The sequence below is a fragment of the Neofelis nebulosa genome, chromosome 18, assembly GCF_028018385.1.
Source record: "Neofelis nebulosa isolate mNeoNeb1 chromosome 18, mNeoNeb1.pri, whole genome shotgun sequence".
NCBI classification, from domain to species: Eukaryota; Metazoa; Chordata; class Mammalia; order Carnivora; family Felidae; genus Neofelis; species Neofelis nebulosa.
The window spans coordinates 5,646,365-5,655,104 of record NC_080799.1 but is presented as its reverse complement, the minus strand read 5'-3'; the positions used below and the strand labels follow the sequence as shown (position 1 = coordinate 5,655,104).

The 8,740-nt window shown below is 50.6% G+C and overlaps 2 long non-coding RNA genes across 3 annotated transcripts; both read left to right on the top strand.

The window, feature by feature from the left end:
- The first annotated feature begins 1,588 nt into the window (after positions 1 to 1,588).
- Positions 1,589 to 3,310, top strand: LOC131501184 (uncharacterized). Its single transcript, XR_009256678.1, has 3 exons — positions 1,589 to 2,146; positions 2,225 to 2,476; positions 3,265 to 3,310. It is a non-coding gene; the product is annotated as an uncharacterized LOC131501184 (long non-coding RNA).
- Position 3,311: 1 nt separating this feature from the next.
- LOC131501183 (uncharacterized) lies at positions 3,312 to 6,967 on the top strand. Of its 2 annotated transcripts, XR_009256677.1 has the most exons (4): positions 3,312 to 3,442; positions 5,496 to 5,717; positions 5,813 to 6,351; positions 6,716 to 6,967. It is a non-coding gene; the product is annotated as an uncharacterized LOC131501183 (long non-coding RNA). The 2 variants fall into 2 exon arrangements; XR_009256676.1 differs by having other exon boundaries at positions 5,496 to 6,351.
- The last annotated feature ends 1,773 nt before the right edge of the window (positions 6,968 to 8,740 follow it).

Here is an 8,740-nt window from a genome sequence, read left to right as displayed (position 1 = left end):
GCGTGAAGAAGTGAGGTAGATGATGTGGAGCCATGAGGGGGAGCTGACTGAGAATAAAGCTTTTGTTGCAGAAGGCAGAGCAGAGAGATGGGAGGAAACTCTCCATGACACCTTAGAAGCACTAAATCAAACCCACGCTGACGCCTTCCTGCCTCTGGCCTTTTAGTCACATTAGTCAGGAAATATTTAACGGTGGAGCTGGTGTGAGTTTGATTTTCTAATGCAAATGCTGTTCACATCCTGGGTCTTTACAGTTCCTGGCATGGCTCCCATGTTCCCCCTGGCTCCCTCAGGAGAATGCTGATTCCTCTCCTTTCCTTTGGGTTTCTCCTCGGAGGCTTACCCTTTCCTGATGGGCCTTCAAGGCCTTATCTCTCAACAAAGCCACATCCAGGTTCTCTAAGTGTCCTTTGGGATTTAAACAGCAGGATGTCCCTGAGAGATGGCCACTGGGCCCTTATTACCTTGTGTAACCCAAATATGTCAGGCTGTCCACATAGACCAGTCACTGTGCAGAGTGTACTAATGTAGGTCTTTAAAACTGAATTCATCACGGGAAGCCGGGGGGTTGCACCAAGCATCACGTGGAAATTTCCTTAGAATTCTCCCTAGACATCTGTTTCTCTCCCCAGGATTGCCCACCCTTGGAATCTGCTAAAATATCTCTGCAGTAGGGGCACCTGGGTGGCTCAGTCGGTTGAGCGTCTGACTTAGGCTCAGGTCACGATCTCATGGCTCATGAGTTCGAGCCCCACATCAGGCTCTGTGCTGACAGCTCAGAGCCTGGAGCCTGCCTCGGATTCTGTGTCTCCCTCTCTCTCTGCCCCTCCCCTGCTCATTCTCTGTCTCTCTCTCTTTCTCTCTCTCTCTCAAAAAATAAATAAACATTCAAAAAAAATCAGTAAAAAAAATAAAATAAAATATCTCTGCAGCTTATCCATGTGACTCTCTGTGCTGCTCATCCTTGCTTCCTCCTGGGGGGCTGAGTCCCTCCCATCCACCTGCACCCTTCCTTTGACCCTCCTCCAATACACGCCCCTGTAGTTCTCCTTTGTCCTGAGCATGAGCCCGTCCTGGGAGATTAGTGAATCAGGATCTCTGCCGCACACGCACAGCCACACACATACGAGCTCCTACTCAGGCACACATTCACCCTCATACACATAGGCCCACAGACCCACATGGTCATACACAAACACACACATCATTCAAACATACAGCACCCGTGCACACTCATGAGACTGGTACACAGGCACACATTCACCCTCACACCTGCACACACATGCTTGCACGGACTCATGCTTGCACGCACACATCTCCGCTTCCTCTCAGGGGCCTCTTGCGATGCTGTCCGACCCCACCAGGCTGACCCCTCGCATTTCCTCGCAGAGGGTTAAAGAGCCTGGGGAGTCTGACATTTCCCAAGCATCAGACCTCTTGAGGGAGCTATTTCTTCTCCAGCCTCCAGGCTCTGTGTCTGGTGTCAGAAGAGGGAGGCACAGCCAGCCAGCCATTTCCCTTTGGGGGGGGGGGGGGGGGCGGGAACTATTGGCCTCCAGGTGTTTTGTTGTTGTTGTTTAATGTTTATCTTTTGAGAGAGAGAGCCAGAGTGCAAACAGGAGAGGGGCAGAAAGAGAGGGAGACACAGAATCCGAAGCAGGCTCCAGGCTGTGAGTCATCAGCACAGAGCCCGACGCGGGGCTTGGACCCACGAACCATGAGATCGTGACCTGAGCCGAAGTCAGACACTCAACTGACTGAGCCACCCAGGCGCCCCAGCTCCTGGGTGTTTCTTGCTGTCAGGCCTGAAGAAGGCATCGGGCCATCCCTGCTCCCAGATTTCTGAAAAGCCCCTGAGTGGTGCGTCTGTGAAATACCAGGGCGTAGGAGGTCAGACCACCCAGAAATGCCACTCCTGGCCCACCCTACCACTCTGTTCAGTTGTTGGAGACCTCATACCTCCCTCCAGCCCCGGCTGCCTCTGAGGGGATTGCTGACCACCCCACCCCCTACGAGACTTGTTGGGTTGCCTCGAAGGCTTGGGCCCACCCGCGTGACTTCTGCAGGCCTGCCTGGTGCTCAGCACACATCCTCTTCACTGATCCTGGAGGCTGCTGAAAGGGGCTCTTTTCCATCCTCGACTCTGGTGAGTGCCACCGTGAGAATCGGGAGACCCTCATTTTGTAAGGAAATCTAATGTATTCACAGCAATTCTTGCCTCCAGGAAGTTCTCATACACACCTGGCCCACTGTGCCTGGATCTCCAAATTTTGTTCAAATTTCGTTCAACTGCCCACGATGGGGAAGGGGGGGAGTCCATAGTGACTCATTTTCCCCATCTGCTGAGATGGCCTTTGACAAATGAAGCCCAGCCAGATGCTCCTGTGGGACCGAGAGACTGTCCACCTCAGAAGCGAGACCTTGGCTTCCAGGCCAGGAACACCTCCCATGTGGATCTTCAGACTCTCATCCACCAGTGCGTCTCTGCCTGCCCCCCACCCCATCCCCGTGAGGACTCAGGACACCCCCCAAGCCCTTCCTCCTGCTCTCCACATGCCATGTCCTCATGGCCCTGCTGACAGCTTACCCTGAGCTCACAGTGTGAGATCCCCCTATGGCAAACTCACCACAACCGACACGTCGCAGGAAACCTTAGGGACAGAGTGAGGCTCCCGTTCTCCATTGGGAAACAACTCTAAGTTCTTCACAAATGTGATACCTCTTTATTTATTTATTTTTCAGAGAGAGACAGTGAGCAAATGGGGGAGAGGGACAGAGAGAGAGAGGGAGAGAGCAAATCTCAGGCAGATTCCATGCTCAGTGCAGAGCTCGATGCGGGGTTCGATCCCACGACCCTGAGATCATGACCTGAGTGGAAATCAAGAGCCGACCGAACGAGCCACCCAGGCACCCCACGAATGGGATACCTCTTAAGGCAAGGCTGAAAATTACTTCCCAGCCCTTAACGTCATGAAGCTTTTAGACTTCCTTGGTTTAATGAATTTATATGGAAATCTGGCCCTCCAAATCTGTGCCTCCTCCTAAAAATAGTAATTCCGATCTCAGTGTGTTTTTCACAACATCGCCCCTTTGACACTAGTGGTATTCTAAGCTTCACGAATTCCTTTGGGAACATGACATTCGACGGTGAGGTGGTATGTGTGTGCCCACCACCATGCCTGACACAAAATAAGCTCTCGGAAAATATTTTTTGGTTGAAAAAAGATGAAATAAGATATGGCATTTGTTCTCTTGGCTCTGCAGCTACCGTGATGCAATTCTAACCACCTGGAATGAGCATGGAGTCCACGTCCGTCACCAGCCACAGGCTCAGGGATCCCCAGGCCACGTGCAATTCTGACCCACCGGCCACAAATCTGGAGGGGGGGTTCATGACCCCCATCAGGTTTAGGAATTTGCTAGGATAACTCACAGAGCTCAGGTAAGTGCTATACTCCTGCTTATAATGTTATTATAAGGGATACAGATCAGGACCAGTCAGATGAGGAGCCACGGGCAAGGTGTGGGAGGGACTTGAATACTCGGCTTCCGGGCCCCCTCCCCTCGGAATCTGGGCAGGTCACCTTCTGGCACAACAGGAAGCTTCGCCCAGCCTTGCGTCTGGCGTGAACCAGATTCCTGTCTCATCTGGTTCAGAGATGGCCGTTTTTTCACTGTGTCCTCACATGGCCAAAGGGGCGAGGGAACTCTATGGGGTCTCTTTTATAAGGACACCATCACGTTCACGGAGGCTCCACCCTCAAGACCTGTCACCTCCCAAAGGCCCCACTTTCTAAAACCATCACATTGAGAATTAGAATCTCAGCATAGGAACTGGGGGGGCCACGAACATTCAGACCATAGCAAGCTGGTATCATTGGCCCAAGGCTCCAGTCTGCTAATCACATGAGTGTTCTCTCTGGCTCGGCCAGCCCCCATCCTGAGCCATTTCATTAACATAAACTCAGGTGTCATCCAAGGAGGCCATCATGAATAACACACACTCCTATCAACTCAGAAAATCCCAAGAATTTAGAAGTTCCCTCCTGGGATGAGAACAAAGACCAGTCAGATTCTTTATGATACAATAGCTCAGATGCCGAGCGATTATGTATAATAGGGGGTGCACCTGAACACAGCACCTAGATTTCAGATCCTGAAGGTAGCTGTCTAAATGCAATCCGAGTCCATCTCGAGGCTCCAGGTAGCATCATCTTCAAAGAAACACACCCATTGCATAAAAACTATCAAAAGATATTCTGGGTCCCCTGGGCGGCTCAGTTGTTAAGCATCTGACTTTGGCTCAGGTCATGACCTCATGGTTCGTGAGTTCAAGCCCCACATTGAGTGAGCTCGAGTGCCATTCAGGTGAACACGAGCCCTGCTTCAGGTGAACTTGACCTTTGCTTTGGGTGAGCCCCACTTCTCTCTCTTTTTCTCTACCCCTCCTGGGATACTTTCTCTCTCTCTCTCTATCCCTTGTGCCCTCTCTCTTTCTCTCTCAAAAAAAAAAAAAAAGGGTATTCTGATCTGGGGCGCCTGGGTGGCTCATTCGGTCAAACATTTGACTCTTGATTTCAGCTCAGGTCATCATCCCAGGGTTGCGGGATCAAACCCTGTGCCCAGCTCTGCACTGAGCATGGAGCCTGCTTAGGATTCTCTCTCTCCCTCTGTCCCTCTCCCTCACTCTCTCTCTCTCTCTCTCTCAAATTAAAAAAAGAAAGATATTTTGATCTATGCTATGGCTCTTAAAGAATATTGCACATTGGTGTTTCCTCACGTGCCCTTCCCATCTTTTGGCGTCTGGAACCCTCATCCCTGACAGCCTCCCCGGAGCTCCCGTTTCCTCCCCTGCCTCAGGAAACGAGCCGAGCTGCCAAAGACCGTGCCTCCAGTTTCATGAATGAGAAGAAGAAACTTTCCAGATGGTGATGTCAATGTAATGTTATGTGTCAATTTGACTGGCCACGGGGTGCCCGGATGAAACGTGATTTCTGGGAGTATCTGTGAGGGTGTTTCTGGATGAGATTCGCATTTGAAGGTGTGGACTCAGGAAAGAAGATGGCCCTCTCCCGTGTGGGTGGGCCTCATCTGATCCACTGAGGGCCCGAACAGAGCGGAAGACGGAGGAAAGAGGGATTTGCTACTTTTTTCCTGACTCACTGCTTGAGCTGGAATATCACTTCTCATTTGATCTTCTATACCATCCGCTTTCCTGGGCCTCCGGCGTGTAGATGGCAGTTAGTGGGACTTCTCAGCCTCCATGTCACATGAGCCAAATCCTCATTATATAAATCTCCTTTGAGATAGGTTGGTAGGTAGGTAGGTAGATAGATAGATAGATAGATAGATAGATAGATAGATAGATAGATCCTATTGGTTCTGTTTTTCTGGAGAAGTCTACCTAATAAGCAAGCCTAACTTGGGTTTAAAGAAGACATTTGGTCCTGTCTCCTCTCCCCTCTGGTCGATTACAGCAATTTATGTTTGCATAGGGATCTGGAAGTCAAGGTGAGAAGCTCATTCAGTGTGGGCTTTACAACACCCTCGGACCATCCACAGAGCAAATGCTACTCTCTTCTGCTGTCATGAAGGAAAGACTTAGTGCATTGTGACCTGCCGAAAGTCACACAGCCAGCAGACCAGCCCACCCTCAGCCTGGGACTTCTGATGCTGAGACCAGGGCGTTTCCAGAACACCACGCTGAGACTTCACAAGTAAAAACCCTGACCCAGAAACACCACAGGATCCTGTATTTATCTTTCGCTATTTACCAAAGTAGACGTTCTAGAGATCTTTTTTTTTTCCCCAGTGTAATTTGAAAGTTTGAACCAAAAGGGCTTCTGAGAAGCATTCAGTTGACAAGAAGCAGACAGCTCCTCCTCCTTCCCGCCCATTCATCTGCTCCCTGAGCCCTCTGGACAACGGGAGAATTTAGTTTGAATGCCCGTTTCTAACAACTCGGTTTCCCGAGTTTCTGAGCAACCCAGGCACCCACTATTTGTCATCAAGAGGGTGACCACGGTGTCTGCCCAGCTTGGTCATGGACTGCGGCCTTCAGATGGGAGAAGATGCTTCCAGACTTTGCCCGGTCATTCTTCTCCACACCTTAACTCACCTGAAAACAGATGCAGCGAGAAGCATCTTTCTCTGCCCGGCCGTCTCCTCACAGATGTCTCCCGAAACATTTTTTCACAACACCTTTTTGCCTTTGAAAAGGGATCAACACACAGTCCCTGTCTGGGGAGCCGTGGTGCAGGGGAGTGTAGCAAGTTAAACCCAGTCTCCACCACTCACCGGGTAATCTTGGACGCATTATTGGTCTCTCCGAGCTGTTTCTATGACCACAAGGTAAAGGGCTTCCGTGCGACAGGAGACACGTCTGGGGGTCCTTCCCACTTGTTGATTTTCCTCAAGAAACCCTCCTGGGGGCAGACCCCACACCCCACCCCGCCACCAAATGACGGCGCGCAGTGCCCCCAACAACCCTAGAAGTCCTCACCCCGTGGGGACCCAGCCCTCCACTGAGCCGGCACCTGCCAGACCACGTCATGGGCAGCCACCACTCCCGTGTCCAGCTCAGACCAAGGCGAGCAGAGAAACTACTCCCCTTGCCCGCCTCCTCCCATGGTGACTGAGGGAGCGTGGGAATGGTTCCCCGGTTGCTCAGGTTCCCAGTAATCCTACAAGCCACACTGTTGTGCTTAACTTCCAGACAGAGGAAGAGAAATGGTGCGTGTCCTCTCATCCCCAGTCCCCACCACCCCCACCCCTGCTCCCTGCCCCGAGCCAGGCATTCCAAGCAGAAAGCAGACCCCTTCGGGCACCCAGCTGGGATCAATTCGGCAGAGCCACACAGAATGTGAGAAGCCAATCAGTTCAAAGCCAGGTTTGCACAACTGTGTCCATTCTTCCTCCAAGAAATTTCACACCTTGACACCAAGGAGCCGGTGTTTAAGAAAGAGGAATTTAAGGTTAAGTAGCATTTTCTCTTTTTTCCAAGTTTATTATTTATTTTGAAAGAGAGTGAGAGAGCATGAGCAGGGGAGGGGCAGAGGGAGGGAGGGAGGGAGAGAGCAAATCCAAAGCGGAATCCACGCTGTCAGCGCAGACCCCCCCATGTGGGGCTTGAACTCATGAACCGTGAGATCACGACCTGAGCCGAAATCAAGAGTCGGACGCTTAACTGACTGAGCCACACAGGCGCCCCCAAATAGCATTTTCAACTGTGGAGGCATACGTGAAAGAAAATCTGTGTGGCCAGTGGCCCCCTGAGATACGTGAAAGGCAGCCCCTTCCCCCCAAAAAGTGAACCTCTCATGACATTCAAACCCCAAGTCACCTTATCTCAAGAGGACTCGTTTAAAGTGGGTCAGTGAAAATGGCACCTGCAACTATAGGTTAGCTTGCATTACCTGGCATACAGTGGTGCCCAATAAATGTTGGATGGATGGACGGATGGATGGATGAATGAATGGATGGGTGGATGGGTGGACGGGTGAATGAATTATTCAATGCCCCCATCACAAGCCAACATTCATTAAAGCCTTTCCATAATGATCTAGGTGTGGAAGAACTGTTTATGGAAAGGCAAGAACCCAATTTGCAAACCCTCCTGTTGGCTTCACAATAATTCATGCTCATCTGCGTCTAATAAAATATGGAAGCAATTTTACGGGAACATTTTGTGCTTTAGCGATTCATTTAACTATTTCCTCTGGGGGGCAAGTCATATATTCTCATCCAGATGTGTGGGGAGTTCCGTGAATAAATCTGCAAATATCAAGATGAGATGCTGCCCCCACCCCACCCCTGGGAGCCTGAGTCTAACTAAATGGAAGCATAAACGTGGAGACCAACAGAAGCCATTCTGGCCTCCATTCCTCCTCACGGTGTCCAGGCCCAAAGCACTCCAGGCCCACCTGCTGCTGAAGTGACCAGAGACTGATAGAGGAGCCAAGTGCCCAGGTCACTTTCCTCAAAGAACTTTCCTCGGTCTACTGGCAGTGCCTTGGAGAGATAAGCCCCCAACTGAGACACCAGGAAGGACACTCAGGTGCCACAGTGGCCACCATTGGCCCTTCTGACACCACGTATGGCCCCATCACCGCGTCCCCTGTGTGAGCTGCCCCCAAGCCCCTTGCAGATTTAAGAACTTATGAATACAAATGAGTAACACCTGCCTGGAGCCGCCTATCAATCCGTTCACATCCTGATTTTCTGGGTCACCAATTTTTCTAATTAAACTTTTAATTTTGAGATAATTGTAGATTCACATGCAGTTGTAAGAAATAATATGGAGAGATCCCATGTCCCCTTTATTCCATTCTCCCCTCCTTCCTGCCTTATGGTAATATCTTGCAAAACTATAGTGCAACACTGTACCAATCTTCAAAAATGTAACATTGCATGCCTATTCTTAATGTACGATCAATCGATCAGAAGTGTATTTTCACCAGATCAAGACTCTTGACCCAACCCCTCACCCACTGCAAAACCTGCTTGATTTGACCACACAATATTTCCCATTTTGGTAAAGGGCACTCCCAGCCCAGGAGAAAATTCAGAGTTTTCTCTCTCTCTTCTTTGCATTCCCCAACTCAAATCCAAACTAGCAGCCAGTCCTACGTGTACGGGCCAAAAAGTCCCGAATCCACCCGCTCGTCACTCTCTCTACCACAAGGACCCTGCCATTAGCCACTGTCAATGCTCTTCAGCAGAACCAGCTACAGAGCTTGCA